Raw genomic sequence first — 23,661 nt, 5'->3', positions numbered from 1 at the left:
ACACACACACACACACACACACACACACACACACACATCTCCTCATATATCAGGTGGTTCTTGGCTCCAGATCACCCTGTATAACAAATATCCCAGTTATGTGAGCTGGTGATTCGGTTGGAAAGAGACAAATGGCATTCTGATCACTGACATCCGGAATGGCAGATGATGACTTTCTTGGCTTTGTACCAGATGTTAGGGTCAGGTGGAGGCTTTTCTGAGCAGGGCTCTGGGCGAGGCAGCATAATATAGTACAAAGAATACGGATTTGGAGTCAGACTATCTAGTTTCAAATCTTGTTCCTGTCACTCACTATTAGTGTGACCTTGGGCCAATTACTTCACCTCTTTGGGATGCATCTATAAGTGAGGGGATTGGACTTCAGATGGCTTTTTCTAGGGTTTCCCTGAGTTTTAACCCTTATGATTCTGTGATTGAAGACTAGAAATTCCCAGGAGATCATGTTCCCTCCCTTTTGGGTGCCCTTGCCTTTTTTTTTTTTTTTTTTGGTCAGTATCCAACTTATTGACATCTGATTCTCTGTGAATGGTGAATTTCAAAAGTGTAGAAAACAATAATAAATGAACCAGTCACAAGGAGGTAAATTGGTAGGTGGGATGGTTGGGAGTGGTGTGGTGTTAGCAACTCCTCCTGGGAAGGACGACGGTGTCCAGGTCGTGGATACCGTCTTTGTTGATGATCTAGATGCTGAAGGAAGGTAGATTCAAGATGAGGTGCTTTTGGAACTCTTTTAGACATTTTTTCTGGAAAAAATGGTGAAAAAAAATAAAAACTCTTAGGATCATAGATTTAGAGTTGCAAGGGGGCCTTAGAAGTCATCTGGTTTAACCTGCCGTTTTACAGATGAGGAAAATGAGGCCAAGGTCACACAGGTATTAAGTGACAGCCTCTGAGTCCCATGTTCAGTGTGCTTTTTCCTGATACATCTTGATCTATGCTTCAATAATCAGCCCCATTTTTTAAAACATAGCACTTTAAAAAAATCTTTTGTCTTTAAATCACCTTTATTTCTATAAATACATATACATACCTCAAACTCCTCTACCCAAAGAACCATCTCCTGTAACAAAGAATAAGAAACAGAAGGGAAAATCAATTAAGGAAAATTAACCACTGTATCAACCAAGTCTGATAAGATATGAAATATGCTTGGTCTCTGGTCCATTGCCTCTGCAAAGAAAGAGGGAAGTAAACGTTTTCATTTCTTCTTTGAGGCCAAACTTTTTCATTAAAATTGCATGGTATTTAGGACCCCCCCCCCCATTTACAGTGTTACAGTCATTATGTATATTGTTTTTCTGGTTCAGTATACTTCACTTTGCATCAAGTCACGTAAATCTTTGTATTCCTCATGTTCATAATTTCTTATGGCATAGTGATGTTCATAGATGTAAGATTCATGTATGCTCTTTGTTTAGCCATTCTCTAGCTGATGGGCATCTACTTTGTTTCCAATTCCTTTTTTTAATGATAATTAGTCGTTCAAAAAGTTATTTATTTTTATAATATTATCTTTCTCTCTCACTGTTCCCCATCCTTCAGTTGAATAACAACAAAAAGTGAAACCGTCACAACAAAGACAAAGCAAAAGTAACAGACCAGCAAAACAATTTCCCATGATGCCATGTCCACATAGTTATGTCTTAGCATTTCAAAGCTGTTTTTTTCTATAATGTCAGGGTATAAGTTATATTTCTGGTTCTGTTAACTTCACTCTGCATCAGATCATAGAGGTCTTACTAGTTTCCTCTGAAACTGTCCATTTCATCATTTCTCATGAGATAATATTTCATTATATTCATCTATCACAACTTATTTAGTCAGTCTCTCATAGGTGGGCACAGCTATGCTTTTGGCTACTATGAAAAGAAGCTGCTATAAATATTTTTGTACATATGGGTCCTTTTCTTGTTTCTTTTATCACTTTGGAATACAGGCCTAATGGTTTCTAATCCTTTATTTCTAAACAGAAAGTGATGTGCACCATTTCTGAAATTAGCAAATAGGCACAAGAAGAGGAAGAAATTTCCCGTAGTCTTAAAAATGAAACCAAACCAGACTAAGAAACGTGAATAGAGCACAGGAAACTTATTTGGCTCCCAACCCTCTAGAATTCATCAGATATGATCATGGAATGATGTAGAATTAGAAAAGACTTTAGAAATCATCTAGTCTAACTCTTTCATTTTATGATTGAAGAAACTGAGACTGTGTGGTGACATTGGTCGCCCAATTGAAACCCAGATCCTTTTTCTAGGAGCTCCCTAATGCTGAATAGCAGTGTTTATTCACTAGGCCCTCTTGGCTGCGACAGTGAAGTATCTAATGTTCTTGCTCCCACTGGCATCCTGGGTGGTGTCTATATGAGGTCAAAATATCTAGTCTAATTAGCTAAAAATGAAGACAACCTGTCTGATTGTTTTAGTTAAATTGATTTGGCTGCTTTTCTAGATGAATTGATCTGGTATTTTGAAAATGGGTAGAACACACTCAATGTTTATAGTTCTTTCCCCCACTATCTTTGAAGAATCAAGGAATAGCCATGATTGTCCTAGTCTTCTGAGAGTTCTGGCCAAACTCACGTTCCTTTCCCTTGTTTTGCTTTGCCTAGTCTTCAACAAGACCTAGGGCTCCCCTTCAGTTGGATTCTGTAAGCAGTGATTCTCTCATAACATCAGAGATGCCTCTCTATTTGGTGAGGTGAGAAGGACAGATGTGTCCATCCTTTTAGTTAGTGAGAGGGGACCATTACTGGAATGAATTCAGAACAGAAGAAAAAAGAAAACAATATGACAATAACAATACAAACAGCAGATTGTGTTGATCTAACCAGTGTCAGTTCCCTGGGCCAGTCTTGGGAAACAAGAAACCAAGGTCTCCCCAAGGTTGGTTGGGCTGTAGGTTTACCTCCCACATGGCTCTAAGTGATGACTTTGATTGAAGTATAAATGGAATCTAGAAAGCAATCAAGCAATAATGTGATCTGTTTCCATATTTCAACATTTAAAACATTAATGGAAATTAAATGATATTAATATAAATCAAGTTCCTACAAAAAAGTCTGTAGGGAGCCATACAAATGCAGACATCTATTCTCAGGCAACTCCTAATGGACGGAAAACAGGAAAGGTTGACAAAGGGAGGACTTTGCTAAAGCACAACCCAAACACTTTTTCAAAAGAAGGAGAAAATAGATATAAATCATTTTCTATTTCCTTAGGCTTATCTCTTGAATTTCTCTCCCTTACCCCCACCTCAATGCTGATTTCTTTTTTCTTTAAAGAAATTTTAATAGTATCTTTTTCCAGTTATATGTAAAGACAATTTTTAACATTAATTTCTATAAAATTTTGAGTTTCAAATTTTCTTCCTCCCTCCTTTCCCTCCCCCTCTTTAAGACAGTAAGCAATCTCAATTCCGATTTCTGACAAAATTGTCTTCTGTTTTCCCCAAGCCTTAGAAAAATCCATGGAGTTTCTTTCAATCTAACCCAACATTTATTTTCATATGTGCAAGACATTTTCCTAGGTGCTGGGAATCCAAAGACAAAACTGCCCAAGGAGCTCATATTCTACAAGGGGACCATGATAATAATAACAACAACAAATTTAGACGGCATTTTGAGGTTTGCTATTTTTCACATTTCATCTTATTTGATCCTCATAACAATCTTGTGAGATAGCTGTGGTCATTATCTAGAGAAAATTGAGACTCAGAGAGGTTACATTTCTTGCCCAGGGTCGCACAACTAGTACATTTCTTTTTTTAAATTAAATTTATTTATTTTTTAGTTTTCAACATTCACTTCATAATTTTCTCCCCTTCCTTCTCCTCCCTACTCCCCAAGATAGCAACCAGTAAGTTTCTGAGGCAAAATCTGAACCTAGGGCTTCCTGATTCCAAGTCCTATGCCCTATCAACTACTTCATAATTTACGCATGTAAACTAATTAAATATATACCGGATAATTTGTGGAAAAAGGAGAAAGAAATAATGACTATCGTTTTCAGAAAAAAGCTTGAATAAGAAATGGCAAATGAGCTGAGTTGTGAGTGAAGTTAGGCAATTGAGAAGGCAGAAGTGAAGAGGGAGTCTTTTTCAGTTTTGAGGGACAAGGCAGGAGATAAGATGAAGAGTTTTAAGTGTGGCAAGTAGACCAACTTGGCTAGAATGAGGAATGCATGATGGGGAGTGATATATAATGAGCCTGGAAAGTTAGGCTGAAGTCAGATTGTAAATGATTTTAAATGCTTTAGAAAGATTGCTTTCAACTGTGTGGAGGACGTTCTGAGGTGTAGAAAAACTGAAAGCAATGGACTAGTTAGAAGGCAGTTGGAAGAATCCAGGTGAAAGGTGCTAAGGGATTTGAGATGAGACCATGGGAGTTGAGCCAAGGGAATGGCATGAGAGATGATGTTCTGGACGTAAAATCAACAAAACTTGGTAATTAGTTGGATAAAAGGGGTGTGAGGGGAGACTGAAGAATCAAGAGCGAACCCAAGGTTATACATCTTAGTGACTGGAAGGAGGGTGGAATTTGGAGGAAGGTGGATTTAGAGGAGAAGGTAATGAGTTCCTTCTTGGAAATATAGAGTTTAAGAGCATCTAGTTACAGCGCCTGAGTATAGTAGGTTGTAAATGTTTGTTGATGATTGATCGATTGAGAACTTTACAGGGCTCCCAGTTGAAGATGTCCAATCAGTCATTGGTGTTAAAAGACAAAATTAAGAGGGGGACTAAGCCTGGAGATACATTGTATATGTATATATTATATATGTAACTATATATCTGGGAATCATCAGCGCTTAGTTGATCATTAAACCCCTGGGAAGTGATGAGATCATTAAGCTATTCCAGTTATATCTGCTGTTCTCCCTTAACTCTTCTTCTCTAATATATACTTGAGCACAGTAGGAACTAAATAAATATTTGTTGAATGAATGGTCATGTTGTGGAGCATTGTGTCAAGGCACAGGCTCACAATATTCATCTGGGCACATCGTTTGACATTTTGCCAAAAAGGACCTGTGTTCTCTGTGTCCTTTGGGGTCACAGGTTGGGACTTTGAAAACCAAGGCTTGGACTACTGCTATTTCTATTCTGTGCTTTCCGAGAAAGGTCTAATATCTTTACTGCAAGCTATATCATTTCTGAACACCTTGAGGGGGCTATTCCTTTTCCTCATCAGTATCTTCCCAGATTTCCTTCCTTTCAGAACTCTTCTCTGCCAGAATGGGTGATGTAGCATATGGGTGGATTCTGGCGAAGACAGGAACATGGAATGGGTCAGACAGAAAGCTCCCAGATTGTTTCATCACAGCTAACTTAAATTGGATTTCAGGATCCAGTCCTCTCTCCTCTACTCCATATTTAGCATCATTTTGGGTTAATCAGAGGAAGAAATGGATGAAAAGAAATGCTGCTAGCCAGTGTGACGTGTAAAGCTGAAAATCTCTGCTTTCATTGCTTACTATCTATTATAGTGCAAGTCCTTGTTAAGCTCAGTGCCATCTCTGCAGGCTTATGCCTGCACCCCTAGAGCTCCCTAGCAAGGGGCATAGAGGTCCAGGGTTTGTGTTCTGTATGAAAGATGTCAGTGGGGGAGGAGCAAATATGCCTGCCACCTGCTCACTGGTTCATCTGATCGGCTTCAGAAAGCAGAGATGGGGCTAGTATTGAATGGTCGTCGGCAAAATGGAACCCTCCTGCTGTCTACTCCTGTCTCTACTGCAGAATAAACCAGGCAAATTTGGGCTAAACCATTTCCTTATTAGTACCTCAGCTTCCCTGTGTGTAAAATGGAAATGTTGAGCTTTTACCAGCTTTTAGGAACATTCTACTGTCTTGTAAGACAAGGTCCTTGAAGTGTTTTGAAGGAAAGTTGTAATCTGTTGGGAAGAACATTAGGCAGAAAACCTCAGTGGAAAGGACAGGAATACTTTGGGAGGTAGTGAGTGCTTCCTTATCAGAGATTATAGAGCTGGAGCTGGAAGGGATGTCATGTAGGACATATAGCTCGACCTCCTCATTTTACCGATTGGGAAACTGAGTCTCAGAGTGGTAAAATCATTTGCCCAAGCTCACACAGGCAGAATGTATCAGAGGCAGTTTTTTAACCCAGGTCCTCTGACTTCTGAACCAACACTTTTTTCTAATCTTGGAGCTGTTACTAATTAGCTGTGTGATTTTGGGAAAGTTATAACTCTCCTGAGCCTTAGTGTTCTCATCTGTGAAAAGGAGATGAATGAATGAAAAAGCATTTATTAATCTCTTACTGTGTGCCAGGCACTGTGCTAAGCAGAATGTGTTGAGTATCAGAATAGTGATAAGATGATAGGGGTAAGTTATAAGCAAGCAAGACAGATCCTACCCTTGAGGAGCTTACATTCTAATGGAGGAAGACATCAGGATCGAAAGGGAACTAGAAAAGAGAAGGGTTTTATGTAGGGTGGCAAGGTCTGGAAATAGCCAGGAACAGTGTGGTGGCCTGGTACTGGGCAAGCTAAGTGGAAAACTTGCCTATCAGAGTCCAGGGTCTCAGAATCAGGATCCAAGGCGTATGAGGAGGATGGCTTGGAAATGGCTAGGAGAAAATCACATTTTAGCTACCTGAAAAAGGAGCTAGGTCAGATAGCCTCCTGAGGTCCCTCTCACCACTATGATTTGTGACTATAAAGCACTTGGTGAATCTCTCTCTCTCTCTCTCTGTATATATATAAATTTAAAAAAATATAAATTAAATATTAAAGTACTATGTAAGTTTTTTTTTAAACCAGTCCTATTATTTCATTGGCACAAGGAGCTCCTAAAGAAGACCTTCATTTACCAAGTTATTTTTTCCACTTAACAGTATTTTATTTTTTTCCAATTACATATAAAGAAAGTTTTCACCATTAATTTTTATAAGATTTTGAGTCCCAATTTTTTCTTCCTCCCTCCTTCTCCTCCCCTTTCTTCCCTCCACTCCCCCCTCCTCAAGACAGTAAGTAATCTGATACAGGTTATACATGTACAATTATGTTAAACATATTTCCACATTAGTCATGCTGTGAAAGAAGAATCAGAACAAAAGGGAAAAACCACAAAAAAGAAAAAATTAAAACCAAAAAAAGTAAAAATAGTATGCTTTGATCTGCATTCAGACTCCGTAGTTCTTTCACTGGCTGTGGATAGCATTTTTCATCATGAATCTTTTGGAACTGTCTTGGATCTTTGTATTGCTGAGAAGAGCTAAGTCTGTCATAGTTGATCACCACACAATGTTGTTGCTGCGTACAATGTTCTCCTGGTTCTGGTCACTTCACTCAGCATCAGTTCATGTAAGTCTTTCCAGATTTTCATAACCTTTGATCTAGCAATACCACTACTAGGTCTTATCCCAAAGAGATGATATAAAAGGGAAAAGGACCCACATGTACAAAAATATTTATAGCAGCTTTTTTTATGGTGGCAAAGAATTGGACATTGAGGGAATGCCTATTAACTGGGGAATAGCACATGAATGTAATGGAATACTATCGTGCAATAAGAAATGATGAACAGGCCGATTACCAAACTATTAAAGTGCAAAGTTAAATCATTATTATTCAATGAAAACATGGAATGTTATTATTTTTTCAACTTGTCTTATTGACATAGATACAGCAGTTGTTGAACCATAGATTTATACTGTAAGGTACCTTAAAGGTCATATATCCAACCTGCTTCCTTGTACAGATGAGGAAATTGTCATACAAGTATCAAATAGCTTAGTCCGGATTTGAACTCAAGTTCCTAGGACCTCTGGGCAGGTAAGTGGTGCAGTGAATAGAGTGCTTGGCCTGGATTCAGGAAGACTCATCTTCCTGAGTTCAAATCTGACCTCAGACTTACTAGCTGTGTGACTCTGGGTAAGTCACTTAATTCTGTTTGCTTCAGTTTCCTCATCTGTAAAATAAGCTAGAGAAGGAAATGGCAAACCACTCCAGTATCTTTGCCAAGAAAATTCCAAATGGGGTCATGAAGAGTTGGACACAATTGAAAAACAACTAATTTAGGACCTCAATTCCAACACCCTTTCCACTGCCTCTGGGGTGTATGGTCTAGTCAGACTAGCTCAGCTCGTTAGAATATGGTACTAATGAGACAAAGGTCCTGGTTTTTGTCACCATATACCCTGCTACTTTCCCATAAGAAGAACCATGGCCACATGTATTGTCTTTAATTAAAGATAGCTATTTTTCCAAAATTTGCCATATGGTCATACAATTTTGAGTTGAAAGAGACATTGGAGGCTCTGATGAGCCTCAGCTAGCCAGTTTACTGATGAGGAAAAGAGGTAATTAATTTTCCCAAGGTCACCTGATCCCAAACCCACCACCCTTTCTACTATACTACCCTGAGTTTCTTATAAGTCAAGTAAAAAAGCTTTTATTAAGTGCCTTCTGTGTGCCAGGCATTGTGCTAAGTTCTGGAAGACTGAGAGAATGTGGATGATTTGGACCACTGCTGGAAAAATAAAATGGCATGATGCTAGTGTTTATTTCATTATGTCAACTCCATACAACATATACCAAAGGCAGAACTTAAAGAGTGCTTTAGGAGTAAGGAATATTAGGGGTAAGTTATAAAGAAGCAAAAATTTGCAGTAGATTCAGGATGATAAGTATAAGTAGCCTTTCTAAAGCTTAGACCACCCTTTATTTGTCCCACTACTCAGTAGCCACTAAAATGATGCCCCTTGGGTGGCATCTACATAGTGGTTTTCACCCAAGGGTTTTCTCAGATATAGTCTGTTTTGATTTTCTACTCCTCAAATTATCTCCTCAAATAACAGATGGGAAGCTTAAGGTAGAAAGAATTAGAAATGCTAAGGTGACCTTGATCAGACTTCCCTATTTGGCTGGGACAGACGGTCCTATTTTTTGACAACCTGTCCTGGGGAAGCAGTTGTTTGAGTCTGAGCAGATTATACTGCAGGGCCAAAATGATATTGAGTGTAGTTGTGGGTAAACTGTGAAGGGGTATGGGTTGACTTTGTGTAATTACATATAGAAGCAGATGAAGTGGCTTTGTGAATAACTATCATGGTCATTCCCAGCACTTAGTGGTTTGTCTATGGCTTTGAGGCCATTGGACCCTAGTTCTGGAAATAGTAATTGGAGCACTTTAAAATTTGCAAAGGATTTTTATTCATACTTTATCTTATTTTATCTTGCAACAAATTTGTTAGGTAGGCACTACAAATATTTTCACCCTCATTTTACAAATGAGGAAACTGAGACGTACAAAGTGGTTATGTGACTTGTTCATAGTCACATGGAATTCTGTCCACTATGTCATACCACATCATTAGCCTGGAGAAACAATGACAGCTAAGGGTACTCTCAGATCCTTTCTGGAGGTTCCAGCTTTATTGCTATAAAGATTGGTGTGCAGGCTGGGGTAAATAGAGGGAAGAGAGACTCTTCTTTTGAAGCTATAGATTCAGCAATGACCTCTAACCATTTTCTGTAATAATCATCTATAAAGACAGAACAGAAATTAGTTCCTTCCGTCTTCTCTACCCTTCCTTCCCTTTCCAAATTGGCCAGTCAGAAATCTGGCCCCATGAGGACATGTCCAGACTGAAGTGATTCTCAGTGAGCAGATAGCAGGCATACAATTCAATATGCAGGATTTCAAACTGATCCATCTCAAGGAGGCTTTCTCCTCTACCTTCCATTTCTGGGTAAGACTGCTTTCTTTATCACCTTTAATTAGTTTCTGTTCATTTCCCTGAGGGTTATTTCTCTGTTGATTCAAATAATGCAACATTTTAAAAAAGGTTCCTCACTCAAGTGCCTTGGCCCTCATCTGGACACTACAGACATAGTTGTGGGGACCTGCTGATGCCAGGTGAGTCATAAGCGAGTACCAGTTGGTCAGACTCAAAGCCTTATGGTACACCTATTAGGTAAAGAATATTTTACTGCTATATATACACTCCACATTAAGCAGACTGTTATGTGAAAGCTCAGGCTTATATGACATAAATTAGGGGTAAGGGGATAATTAATTTACAAAGAGTATTCACCAATTAAATAGCTAACCCCCTTAATGCTTTAAAATATGGTTTGTTTTGTATCCTTATTACAGACAACTTCACCTATTTTCCTCTCTACCCTTCCATATACTCACGGCAAACTAGAGGCTTTCTCTCAACTTCCTCAATATCCCATAAATCCCTTCTCTTCCTCAGAAAGAGGGAGGGAGAGAGAGGGGGGAGGGGGGGAAGAGAGAGAGACACACACACACACACACAGAGACAGAGAGAGGCAGAGAGACAGAGAGAGAGAGAGAGAGAGAGAGAGAGAGAGAGAGAGAGAACACAATCCAAAACCTTTATCCCTAGGCAATGAAGAATCAATTTATCTGGGAGCAGGTTGTAAGTAGCTGGTGGAAGACAGGAGTTGAGGTTTTTGCAACTCTGAATTCCATTTTGAAAGGAAAACCCCTTCTCAGAGGTGAGGAGTAGAAGGAGTGGCTGGAGAGAAAGTAATACCAGAAGGGAGTGGCCAAAGGTATGACAAAGGAATGACCCACACAAGGGTAGGGGGCAAGAAAGGGGGAATGCCAATCCTACTCCTACAACACATTGTAAGAACACCACACCATCACTGCTACACTTATCAAATGAGAGTGACTTAGTCAGCAACAGAGCTCGAATTTGCCAGGTGTCTGGCAGTCCTTGCTCTGGTGAATGATATTTTCTTGTCCAGATGTTTATCTGGCCAGTCAGTGGCTTCCTAGTCTGGTGGAGCCAAAGGAACTACCCTGTCTGCAAAGTTTATTGTTCCTGTTCTGGCTTTACTTGCTTCCCTACCCAGTTTAGGTCCCATAGTCAGCCATTTCAATCACACTATTACCCTTACCATAGACTCCTTCATCCCTTTGAACTTCTTTTCTTACTGCTGTGCTAATCTCCAACCATGGCTAATCTCTTACCATCTATTTGTTCTACTCTTACTCCTGGGCTATTGAATATAATTGGAAAAAGTCCCCAAATTGAACTAATTTTATCTACTACAAATTAATGTTACCTAATCTCAGTTGGGTCCTCGATTCTGGCAAACAATTCTTTCAGAAATCTTATCAACTCCCAATCACATTCCCAAGCAGAGACTGTGCCAATCAACCAAATAAACATTTATTAAATACCTTACTGTATGTCAGGTACTATACTGGGCACTGGAGGTAGATTCCCTACTCTTAAGGTGCCAAGTTGGATGAACACTTGTCCAGGATAGCGTGTGTATGTGTGGGAATTTTTGCTCAGGTATAGATTAAATAAAATGGCTTCTGAGATCCCTTCCAACTCTAAAATTCTCTGATTGTCTAATCTCAAGCCTATCCCTGCTCCTTAACTGTCAACAGATGGTCTTATCTCTAATTTTACTTAGAAAATGAAGGTCATTTGTCGTGAACTCCCTGAACCTCTCTCCCCCAACCATTTCAAAACTTCTAGGTGTCCTCAACCATCCTCTCTTTTTCAAGGCTTATCTCTCCACCTGTGCCCTTGATCCCATTCTGTGTGGTACAATGGAACAAATTCTGAATATGGGGTCAAAAAACCTGGGTTCAAATCCTTACCCTGCTACTTACCTGTGGGACATTCACCAAATCACTTAACTTCTCTGCTTTCCTTATCTGTATGTATCCAGGTGGACTATATTGGCTCTATATTTTGCGTGAGGTGGTTACTTGAACAAACAAATCAACTTTTACCTATCACTGCTACTGACTCAGTTCCCTATTAGGTTTCTTTCTGGGTTTAAAGCAGTGTGGGGGATGCATATTATAGATTACTTAACATTGCTGAAATTGTCTCTTTAATTGGCTTACTCCTCACTTCAGCCTGTGTTAAGGAAAATTTCCTCTCCCTTTTGAGTTAACTTCCCCTCTCTTAATCCCAAACCATGTACTTAGAGATATGGAAACAAGTTGTTGTAAATATGCGTATACCTTAACAGCAATTTAAAATATCATAGGCACTCAAATGGGAATTTCAATCAGGGGTTTGTAACCTTTTTTGTGTTATGTCTTGGGCAGTCTGGTGAAACTTATTGATCTATTCTCAGAGTATTTTTGAATGCATACAATGAAGTATGTAGGATTACAAAGGAAACTAATTGTATTGACATACAGTTATCAATATATTAAAAACAAAAGCAGGTGAACAGATCACAAGTTAAGAATCTCTGATTTAAAAGAATTTAAAATAATAGATTTCAGTTTGCAGGGCATGATAACTAAAAGCTGGGACCTTCCCTTTTCTCCTTCCCTCATTGTTTAAAAGGGAAATAGGAAGTGAAATGGAGCTGGGTAAAGAGGAACTGGTATCTCTGTCTGTGTTTCTCTTTCTCTGTCTCTCTCATCTAGGAAAGCAAAGGGATGAGAAGAGGAATGAATTAGATTCTCTTAGTTTCCCCAACTCCAGTCTTCTGGCCTATCCAATAGCTCTTGCCCTGCCTTTTTCCTGCTGTACCATGAAGTTTCAGTCCTGTTCTCTTTCCTGTCTTTCAGCTTCAAAGGCAGTGCCCAGAATCTCAGTACCCTGCCACCTGAGCAGGAAAAATATAGGGAACCAGCATTGCTCACAATCTTATTTCTCCTGTTTTTCCCTTTGGCTTCTTAGTGTAGGGACTTCTTTCTCTTTTTAAAAAATTTTTTATTAATTTATTTTTAATTGTCAACAATCACTTCCGTAAGCTTTTGAGTTTTAAATTTTTCTCCCTCTCTCTCCCCATCTCCCTCTTCTAGACGGTGTGCAATCTGATATAGGCTATATATATACATTCCTATTAAACATATTTTCACATTAGTCATGTTGTAAGGAAGAATTAGAACCAGTAGGAGGAACCACCAAGAAAGAGGAAACAAAACACAACAGAAGAAAAAAAAAAGCCAACAGTATGCTTCGATCTGCATTCGAAGTCCATGGTTCGTTCTTCTTTGTGGATAGCATTTTCCATCACAAGGCCTTTGGAGATGTCTTAGATCCTTATATTGCCAGGAAGGGTTAAGTTTATCAATATTAGTCATCACACAACGTGGCTGTTATTGTGTACAATGTTCTCCTGGTTCTGCTCACTTCACTCAGCATCAGACCATATAAGTCTTTCCAGATTTTTCTGAAGTCTGCCTGTTCATCATTTCTCATAGCGCGATAGTATTCCATTGCATTCATATACCACAACTTGCTCAGCCATTCCCCAATTGATGGGCATCCTCTTAATTTCCAGTTCTTTGCCATCACAAAAAGAGCTGCTATAAATATTTTTGTACATGTAGGTCCTTTTTCCATTTGTATGATCTCTCTGGGATATAGTAGGGACTTATTTTTCCAGATCAAACTTAGGGAACTCTGGGTAATGTTTGTGTGCTAGTATTCTTGAGGCACCAAATCTCCGTGACGATGTCCCTGTGGGGAGGGGTTATAGGTCAAATGAGGTTAGACTCGATGAACTCTAAGGTCTCTTCCAGATCAAAACTGATGATCTATGAACCCTTCCCACCTTCTCTAAGACCTTGATTGATTAATGATTTCCGCCTCAGTCTCCTTCACCAGTTTCTCTTCTGCCTATGAATATGCTCAGGTCTCTCTTATTCTAAAAAGAAAAAAAACCCATCTCTCATCTTGCTATTCCCACGATCCACATATCACCTTACTCTTCTCTTTTGCCATTGCTTTTTTTTTAAAGAATAATTTACACTTGCTTCTTTACTTCCTTACCATCATTCATTCTTCAGCCCTTTGCAATGTAGCTTCTGTCCCTGCTGCTAGACTAAAATTGCTGTCTTAAAAATGACCAGTGAGTTCCTAGTAACTAAATCCAATGCCTTTTTTCTCAGTCCTCATCTTCCTTGACCTCTTTGCCACATTGGGCACTATTGACCACACCTTTATTTTCTCTTCCCTTAGCTTCCTTGTTACTATACTCTCATGGTTCTTGTCTTGCCTTTATGACCACTCTCTTTCTCCTTTGCTGACTTTCCTTCCTTCTCTTTCTTGAAAGAGAGTTTCCCCAAGGCTCAGTCTTTGGGCCTTTTCCTTTCTCGTAACGTATTTTCTTCTTTGGCGATTTCATCTACTTCTAAAGCATCAATAATAGCCTTTATGTGGCATTAAAAGCTATATCCCTAACCTTATCTTCCCTAAGAATCAGATTCTTACTAGCCATTTCCTCTTAGCTTCTAAAATTCAACATATTAGTAAGTTAAACATGGCCCTTGCCTTTTGGGAGCCTACAATCCAAGACAGACACTAATAATACTTCATGACTGAGAACATACAGATAAATGCAGAGCTGTATGATGAAGCAAAAAGCATACTGGGGTTTAACATACTGGGGTTTAACATAAAATATGAAACAAAGAAGATAAAATCCACACGCACAGACATCTAGGTTTAAATTCTAGCCCTCTTCAGACTATCTATCTGACTTCAGATAGTTCACTTTACCCGTGTGGGTCTCAAGTCCTTCATGTGCAAAATGAGATATAAAACAGCTCCTTTAGCCCTTCTTCCAGTCCAGCTAGCTAGCCTGGTCCCCCTTCCCTGAGTCTCTGAAGCCTCTGCCAGAAGAGTGGAGTGTGGTTGGTGCTGCTGCTCCTGTAGGGGGTCTTTTGCTTTTCATTGTGGAGGTGACTTGAAGAAATCTAGCAGAGGCTTGTTATGACTCCCTGCAGCTGCTGGGTCGGATGGTGCCAAGAATTTCAGTGACTGTAAATGGGGTGCGAGTTATGGGTGGGGGGTAAGAAGAGAAGAAGACAGGGCATGATGCCTATATGAGGTCAGAGAGGCAATAATAAAAGATTACGCCCAGTTTAATGAGCAATCTCCCTCTCAGAGCTCTTTAGAGAGAGTAGAAAGAGTGCTGGTGTTAGCATCAGAAGAACTGAGTTTGAATCCCAACTATGACCCTTCCTGCTTGTATGCCCTTGGGCAAGTTACTTCATGTCCCTGGGCCTCAGTTTCCTCATCTGTAAAATGAGTTGGATTACATGCTCTCTGAGGTCTTTTCCAGTTCTGGACCTATAATCATAAGTTTTCTTATATGTAGAATGGAGTAATGCTTACACTAGCCTTTTCCTGGGGTTATTATGAGGAAAGCCCTTTGTTAACCTTTGAAAGTGCTATATGAATGTGGCTATTATTATCTGAAGAGATTGAGTAACCCTGAAGTGCAGCCATCTCCCAGTTGGGGGATGGGGTAGATTTCCTGTTAGTTTAGAGTAAGAAGATGAGAATAGTAGTGAATTTAATCACAGGCTCCCATTTTTCTTCAATCTCCTACCATTTTATCTTTTCAAAAAATTATTTATTTTTTATAAACATTTATCATCTTTCCCTACCACTGTTTTTCCAAATGAAACTTTTTAAAAAAGAAAAAAAAAAGCCCTTGTAACAAATATACATAGCCCAGAAAAACACGTTTCCACATTGACAATGGTTAAAAAATATGTTTCATTCTCCATTGTGAGTCCATCACCTCGCTGGCGGGAAGTAGGTGGAGTGCTTCGTCTTCAGTCCTCTGAACTCATCCCACCATGTTAAATGAACTTTTCCCTTCTCTCTGGGCACCTGGATGCCATCTCTTAGTCTCGCTTATCAGGGATGTTATAGAAGGAATTCACACATTAGAAAACAGGTTGGTACTGCTATCCTCTGAGACTCTTTCAAACTCTGGGATTTTCTCATTTTTAAAATATGAAATAAAGAAGATAAAATCCACATGCAAAGACATAGAGAGGCATGGGCGTTCTAGAAAAGAGAGAAGCATGAAGAGATTGAATGTGGGGTAATGGTGGAGGCAGAGGGTTTCCCATTTGCCATTGTCTAAGTCATCCTGGACAGGGACCATCACCAGGATCCAATATAGTCCCCATTAAGCTTATCTGATAGCTAAAATTGACTAGTTTTCAGAGTCAAAATTCTATGGTGCAAGGCCAAATCATTCAGTGAAGCTTTTTTTAGGCCTCTGCCCCAGAAATAACTTTATTGTGCACCTTTGTGGGCCCCCTGCATTCCATTCCCAGGACTCTTAAGACAAGAGCTCCCCAAGCCTGGGGTAGAGGATCACAAGTTGCTCTGCAGCAATTTTGACAGGAGGCATCATTTCTGAGCAAAGTGATCATTCTACCAACATTGTAGGCACATGTTTGGGTTTGGGGAGGACAGCCTGACTCCGTACAGGAAGGACAGCTGACGTCACTGGTATGTACTCGGGTGACACTTTTGAAACAGTTTCTCACTCAGCCCAAAAAGTGAATGCAGATTGGCCGCTACACCAATGTCATCACTCGGATTTAGAAGCAAAGAAGGAACATGATACACAAGCTCGTGACAGGCGGCAGGAAATGTGTCGTGGGCCTGGCTTTAAGACCAGGTCTATTAATGACTTTAAAAAAAAAAAGAGAGTAATAATGAACTTAATTAACTAGGTGCTAAGACCCTCATTGAAGACACCAAATCTGCAGATGGCCCAGGGAGATTAACAATGTGAGAACCAGGTTTTTTTTTTACCCCCACTTACAGTTTGGCAAAAGGCAACTAACTGTTGAAATAGACAAGTAGACATGACAAGGGCCTTGGGAGGAAGTGGCCATGTAATCTTTGAATTCATAACAGATAAGGAGGGGAATGTTTGTTTTTTCTTATTCTGAACTTAGAGAACAACAAATAAAATCAATATTTCCATATACAAAGTCAAACAGGATGATTGTATGTAAAACGGCAAATCTCTATTACGTAGAGCTTGCTTTTACTTCTAAGTATGTAGTAAGTTCAACACATAGCTCTTAAAGCCTTCTTGTTCTCCCTGTATTTTAAGGAGAAGAATTTTGGGTATAAATTGACATGGGGATTTGAGGAGAATGGATTTTTTCACCAAAGAAAAAGTTGAGGGAAAACATATATAAGATCCCACAATTCAAGATTCTATAGGAGAAACTGACTCAAAAGAGACAAGATGTTCTCAAGAATGAAATTCACAAATATAAATGATTCCAGTGAGGAAGAAAAGGAAGTATGGGGTTCTTAAACTTTTTATGTGTTATATTCACCTTGGCAGTCTAGTGAGGCCTATGGATCACTTCTCTGAATGTCTGTTGTCTATATTCATAATTAAAGAAATAAGAAATTTTAGTTAGAGGTTAATGAAAATAAAGATATTTTTTCCCAGGGAAGCTAGGTGGTACAGTGGTCAGAGTGCAGGGCCTGAAGTCAGAAAGACTCATCTTCCTGAGTTCAAATCTGATCTCAGATACTTACTAGCTGTGACCCTGGGCAAGTCACTTAATCCTGCTTGCCTCAGTTTCTCATCTGTAAAATGAGATGGAGAAGGAAATGGGAAAACACTTCACTATTTTTGCCAAGAAAATCCCACAAGGAGTCACAAACAGTCGAACACCACAGAAACAACTCAACAACAAGAACAACGAATTGTTCTACAGGACTTTACAAAAGTCCCTGACGAAACATGATGCACAGGAATGGAGATAGGCAAGTGCCCCAGTGTTTAAGAAGGAGAATGTAGATTCTCTAAAATACAGGATCTTGAAACTATTCCTGACAATATCCTAGAATGCATTTTCCAAGAGATGTTTTTGTAAACACTCAGTGAGGAAAAAGATTACTATTGAGCAGCGTGGTTTCATTAAGACATACCAGACTAACATCATTTCATTTTTCAAAATGTTCACTAGAGTAGGGGAATGAAGACATGATAGAGAGATGTGGGTTGGATGACAGTGTCAATCAGCTAACAAGCACTTATTAAGCACCTACTATTATTTTATAAGCATTTGTTAAGCACCTACTATTATTTTTACAAGAATTTATTATCTCTTCCTTTTACTGCTTCCTTTCACTACTCCTCCCCCAACCCCTGAAATTTAAGAAAAAATTTAAAAGGCACTCGGGATACAAAGACAAATATGAGACAGTCCCTGCCCTCAAGTAGCTTTCATAGTTAGGCTGATTCATCACTGGTTGAATTCGCTGACACCAAAGATCAGTGCTTGATTCATTGATATAAGCTTGGAGGATTGTCCTTACTGGAGTGGCACAGGGCTCTGTTCTAATTAGGTCACTTTTAAAAAAAATTAGTAATTTGGATGAAAGTATATCTAGCTTGCTTATCCAATTTGTCATTGATGCTAAGCTGGAAGAAAGAGGTGATGTGCTGGATGACAGATAGTAGCCAAATAACCTTCAAAAGGCTAGAACAGTGGGCCAAATGTAAAAGGATGCCAATTAATCTTGTCAAATGTAAAGTCCTAATCCTAGGTTCAATATCTGCCAGAGGGGTATAGAATGGAAGAGATATGACTGAAAATGGAGTTTTAGTTTTAGACTACAAGTTCTGTATAAGCTGATAGGGTTTTTTTTTTTTTTGGTGACAGCCAAAACCAAACCAAACCCCAATAAGAACCCCAACCAGCCAAACAAAACTAATGCAATCTTAGGATGCATTAACAAAGCATAGTGTGCAGACCAAAAAGGTTATAGTCTCCTTGTATTATTACTCTGAGTGCTGGAATCTGAAATTTTCTATTCAAATCTATTTGGTATTTTAGCAGTGGTGAAGTGATGTTGGTGCTAAACTGTTCTGGTGAGCAGAGTTGTTCCTTTAAAAAAAAAAAAAACCTCATTTCCACCCTCCTGTGATCTAAACTACTCCTCCTATCCCCTCCTTGAGCATGACTTTCTCTGCATACTCTCCCTTAGCAACTGTCCTCTGGAGGAATGGTTTTCTTTTAAACCAGCCAAGGGAAACAATGAGAAAGAAAGTAGATTCCCTTTGCCTTGATACATAGTAAAACTGAATCAGTAATTCTCTCTCTCTCTTTTTTTTTCAGCTCTGAGTTCTCAGGCAGAAAAAAAATGGTCCTTTGGCAAAACAATGCGATTCAAAATTCATCAGTAATTCTCCCCTTTTTTTCCCCCCAGCTCTAAGCTCCCAGTCAGAAAAAAATTGTCCTCTGGCAAAATAATGCAAAATTAAAATTTGTCCCCTTCTTCCCCTAGAAATTCCTTTATGGCCCTTCTCAGCTACATTTGAGTAATGAAATACATAGGTCAGCAACACAATAGTTAACCACATTTATCATAAAACTGTTTTAGAAGAAAAAGTATAAAGGAAGGTAAATAAACCTTTAAAAAATGGAGATAAGCTTTCCTCAAATAGGCTTTGCTCTCTCTAAAGAGCCAAGACCAATCCCATGCCTCTCCTGCACGACTTGATCACACAGCCTTGCCCTGGAGTCCCAGCACCTTTATCTCATGGCATCTGCCTCTGTCTCTGCCAGCACATTCTACAGATCCATACCATACTCTGGGCTGCTGCTGCATTTGGCTTGGAGCTGGTTCTCTCTCCTGCTTAGAAGCTCTCCTCTGATGTAGTTTTCTGCTGGCTGCCCCGGATCCCTTAGGATGGGAGACACCAGCTTGTCAGTATATGTTTGAGCTACACTGTGTTTCACACATCCTAGAATTTCAGAGTTGGAAAGGACCTCAAAGGTCTTTTAATCCTTTCCACGCCCTAGTACAGACCATGTATACAACTGCCATGAAAGTGACTGTCCAGCCTCCAGCAATGCAGAATTTTTTAGTTGTAGAAGCAGACCATTCTGCTTTAGGATAGCTCTAATTGTTTTCAGGTTTTTCATTATATTAAGCTGAAATCTGCCTCTCTGTAAGTACTAGCTATTAGTCTTACTTCTCCCCACTGGGAACCAGAAGAACTACCCTACTCTCACTTCCTTATGGTAACCCTTGAAATATTTGGAAATAGTTCTAAAGTTCCACCTGTTTCCAGTCTTTTCTTCCCTAGTTCTTTCAACCAATCTTTTTCTGGCATTATTTGGAATCCTTTCAATATCCCAAATGCATGTACCTAGGCAAACTCTGGCTTGCCGGTGCCCATTAAAAATGAAGTGTCCAGAACTGAATGAAATACAATGCATTGAGAAACTAGAACCCGTCTAGATACAGGCCATATCAGATGTGTGTTGAGAAGATTCTCAACAGTGCCATCCAGGGATTCGTGGGAAGAGTCGGGAATGTTTAACCTGGAGAAGAAAAGAATTACAGTGGGATATGATATCTGTTTTCAAACATTTGAAACATTGCTATGCAAAAGAGAGATTAGATTTGTTTTGCTCATAGCTAGAGGGCAGAATTAAATGTGATGGTTAGAACTTGCGTTGAGGCTGATTCTGGCTCCATATAGGAGAATTTTTTTTTTTTTTTTTTTTTTTTTTACAATTTGAACTGTCCAAAAATGCACTAGACTTAGGAGATAGTGAGTATGCTATTACTGATGATCTTCAGATAGAACCTTGAGGGCCATTTTCTATAGATTTTGTTGAGGAGAATCTTGCTTCAGGTATAAATAGAACTCGATGACTTCTAAGGTCCTTTTCAGCCCTTGGATCCTATGATTGTATGGACAAGTGATGAGGAGATAGGCAGCCTAGGACAAGTATACTTAGGCTGGGGTAAGTTTGTCAGGGGAAAAAAAATGGCTACGAGGCAAAGGTACGCTCAGGAAATGGGCAGCTAGGGGAAATCCAACATCAACTCGGAGATATGTCTAAACACCAAACAATCTCAATTACTAGCAAAATTTCTTTGATGGGGAAGAGATTATTCTCACTGCTCCTGAGAATGAATTAGGCTGAATCTCAGGGGTATCCTGCAGAGCATGAAAGTCTGGCATCAAAGTAAAACAAATAGTTATTTGTTCTGGTACTGCTCCTGGCTTCCCTGGGGCTGTTTCTGTTCTTATCCCTCTTTAGGGACTTGAGTTCACTCTGGGATATCTCCGAAAGTCCCAAGACTGTGAAAGATTTCTATGCATGCCCTAGAACAGGCAGGACCCCACCACTCAGCCATTTCCCGCATCTTTCTCCTACAAGTGAGGAGAAACAGACAGAAGGCTGTCCCTGGACCCAGCTGAGAGCCTACTAGGAACCACTTTGTAGCACTGGCCTTCAGTCCTGGGTAGGGGATAAAACAGAAGGAGCAGAGTTCTTGCCCTAACTATTTGCCTCTCCCTCATCATTCCAGAGCCAAACACCCTTCTCCATTATGATAGGACTAAGAAAGAGGGTACTTGAAGGTTATTTTTCTTTATGTTCCACTACTCTGTAAAGACATTCAAAACCCCACCTCCTTTACTTGGACAATATCTTCTTTGTCCTTGTGATCTTTCCTTCTCATCTCTCTAATCTCCTTTTCATCTAATTCCCTAGTAATGGAATCATTCTAAAGCACTTCAGCTTTTTAGCTCAGACACAGTCTTCCTAAAGCATCGAAGGTTCCTAAAAAGCCTCCTTTTCCACTCCTCAGCCTCAACCTGGACTTATTTCCTTGCAAAATGTGGGTATGGTACTATATAATCTCCAAGCTCCCATCCATTTCATAATTGTAAAATCCCAAGTGAGGCGAAGAGAAAGGGAGAGAGAGAGGATGAATTAGACCATTCCCGGAAAACAAGAGCAAAACACTTTTATTGCGAACCTGAGTTTTTGTCTTAAATTAACCAGTTTTATCTCCTCTGTTCTCCATATTACTTTACTGGTGAGGAACACTGGGGAATGGCCTCCATGCATACCCTGGTCAGCCTTCATGGTTGCTCCTCTGGGCTTATTATGTTGATTGTCTTTGATTAGAAAACTGCTCCTGGTGTGCCAGCCTTCAGATTCCCTCAGCTTGGTGTGGTCAAACCTCACAGGCTTTTCAAGAGGTACTGGTCTTCCAGTAGAAGAATACCAAGCCCTTTCCCTGTCCCCCCTGCCCATTCCTCTCTGGGTTGAGTGAATGCATCTGTCTTTGTTCATCTGCCATATGAGATCACTATGTGATGCAATGTTCATTATAGAAACATGCTGTGGGAGGTCTCACTATTCTTTTGGTGGTGGTGGTGGTGGTGGTGGTGGTGGTGGTGGTGGTGAGTTGTCTTACTGAGGGTCCTGCTATCTGTCTCTCTCATCTCTCAACCTGACCCTCCATTTATACAGACTCCTTTTCCTTAGGGTCTAGTACAGCCCTGATGGATTAACTGTGTCTAGCTTTGGGACCAATGGGTGATATGCCTGTCCACACTTGGGTGCTGTTCTAGGAAACATAAAACTGAGTTAATCCACAGGGTTTAAGGGGTGGGAGGAGGGAGACCTTTATAGTTGCAGTATGCACCCTGGCCCAGTCGACCGTGTCAAGGAGGCAATTTCTCCTTGAGCAGAAGCTAAGAGAGTTTACAGGGAAACCTGTTTCATCCTCCAAGATCTAAGCTGAATCTTTGCGTCTGTCGTCACTTTCTGCTCTCCAATCCCCTTTAATTAAATTTGAGTCACAGAATGACCTTTGAGTACATTGATGTCTAGAGACCCTCTGTCTTATGGCCACAAAAAACTTGCTGGATTTGAGAAACACTGTAAAGAGGGGACCATCTCTCAGGCTGATTACTTTCGTGGTTACTTCACTACTTAAGACCTTGAACTGTTACTTGGGAACATGGCCTTGCCTCCTTGGGTTTCTTCATCTGTACCTGGCCTCAGCGATAAACTTGCAAGTCAGTTGTTTTAGCTCATAATAGTGGTCTCAGTATATCTATAGAGACTGATCTGAGTACAAAAAGAAATAACAGAATCTCAGATTTGGAAGGGACCTCAGAAATCAATCTACTCCAGGATGAGAAGGGTTCCTAACCCTTTTTTTTTGTGTTATGGACCCCTTTGACTCTGGTGAATGCTACAGAAAACTGTTTTTAAATCATTGAAGGAAATACTAAATTTTAGTTAGAGATTAGCAAAAATAAAGATGTAACTTTTTTTTAAGTTCATGCACCCCTAGGAGCGGGGGAGGTCTGTGGACCCCAGGTCAGGAACTCCCTTTCTAGACTGTCATTAATAAGTGGTCATTTAGCCTTCACTTAAAGACCTCTTATAAGGGAAAACCTACTATTTTCATTTGACATTTTTAAGACTCTAATTGTGTTTTTCTAAAACAAATTCTTTCTCAATATTTAATCAATAAACACAAACATTTAAATGTACAATGAAGGGGGAAAAAAGCAGATTGCTCATGAAACCATGAACTTGCTAGGTATAATTTTTTTTTAAGTCTATGTTGGTATCTCTAATTGTGAAGTTTTTTCTTACGTGCATCCTAAATTGAATACTCTGTAACTTCAATTCATTTCTCCTAGCTCTGAGGTCAGAGAGAACAAATCAAATCCCTTTTTTACATGACAGCTTCAAATACTTGAAGACAGCTAATCCTGAATCATTTCTTCTCCAGGCTAAACATATGACATGGTTTTGGTGCCCTTTACTATCCTGGTTGCTCTCCTCTGGATGTCCTCCAGCTTACTAATGTCCTTCTTAAAATGTGGCAGCCAGAACTAAACTTGATGTGTGGTATTCCACTTGTGCTCTGACCAGGGAACCACCACCTCCTTCCTTCTGGACATTGTGCCTCACATGTTTGCTTTTATGACAACCGTGTCACACTTTTTTTGTTCATATTGTCCATTAAAACTCCTAAACGGATTTGTTTCTTTTTCCTTCCTTCCTTCCTTCCTTCCTTCCTTCCTTCCTTCCTTCCTTCCTTCC

The 23,661-nt window shown here is 39.7% G+C and overlaps 1 protein-coding gene across 8 annotated transcripts in view; it reads left to right on the top strand.

Annotated features, from left to right (window-relative positions):
* Positions 1-23,661, top strand: part of LOC114030098 (sodium/calcium exchanger 3) — a 216,225-nt gene that overhangs the window by 6,031 nt on the left and 186,533 nt on the right. Inside the window, exon 1 of one of the 8 annotated variants that reach the window (XM_027844782.1) lies at positions 9,647-9,730. The exons of the other annotated variants lie outside the window; for them this stretch is intronic. The gene's annotated coding sequence lies outside the window, so the exon portion shown is untranslated. Of the gene's footprint in view, positions 1-9,646; positions 9,731-23,661 lie in introns of those variants that run through there. 8 annotated transcript variants of the gene reach the window in all.

Source organism: Vombatus ursinus, unplaced genomic scaffold (assembly GCF_900497805.2).
Source record: "Vombatus ursinus unplaced genomic scaffold, bare-nosed wombat genome assembly UNPS02014945.1, whole genome shotgun sequence".
Taxonomy (NCBI): domain Eukaryota; kingdom Metazoa; phylum Chordata; class Mammalia; order Diprotodontia; family Vombatidae; genus Vombatus; species Vombatus ursinus.
Note: the sequence above shows the minus strand (reverse complement) of the source record. Positions and strands in the feature narration are given on the sequence as shown.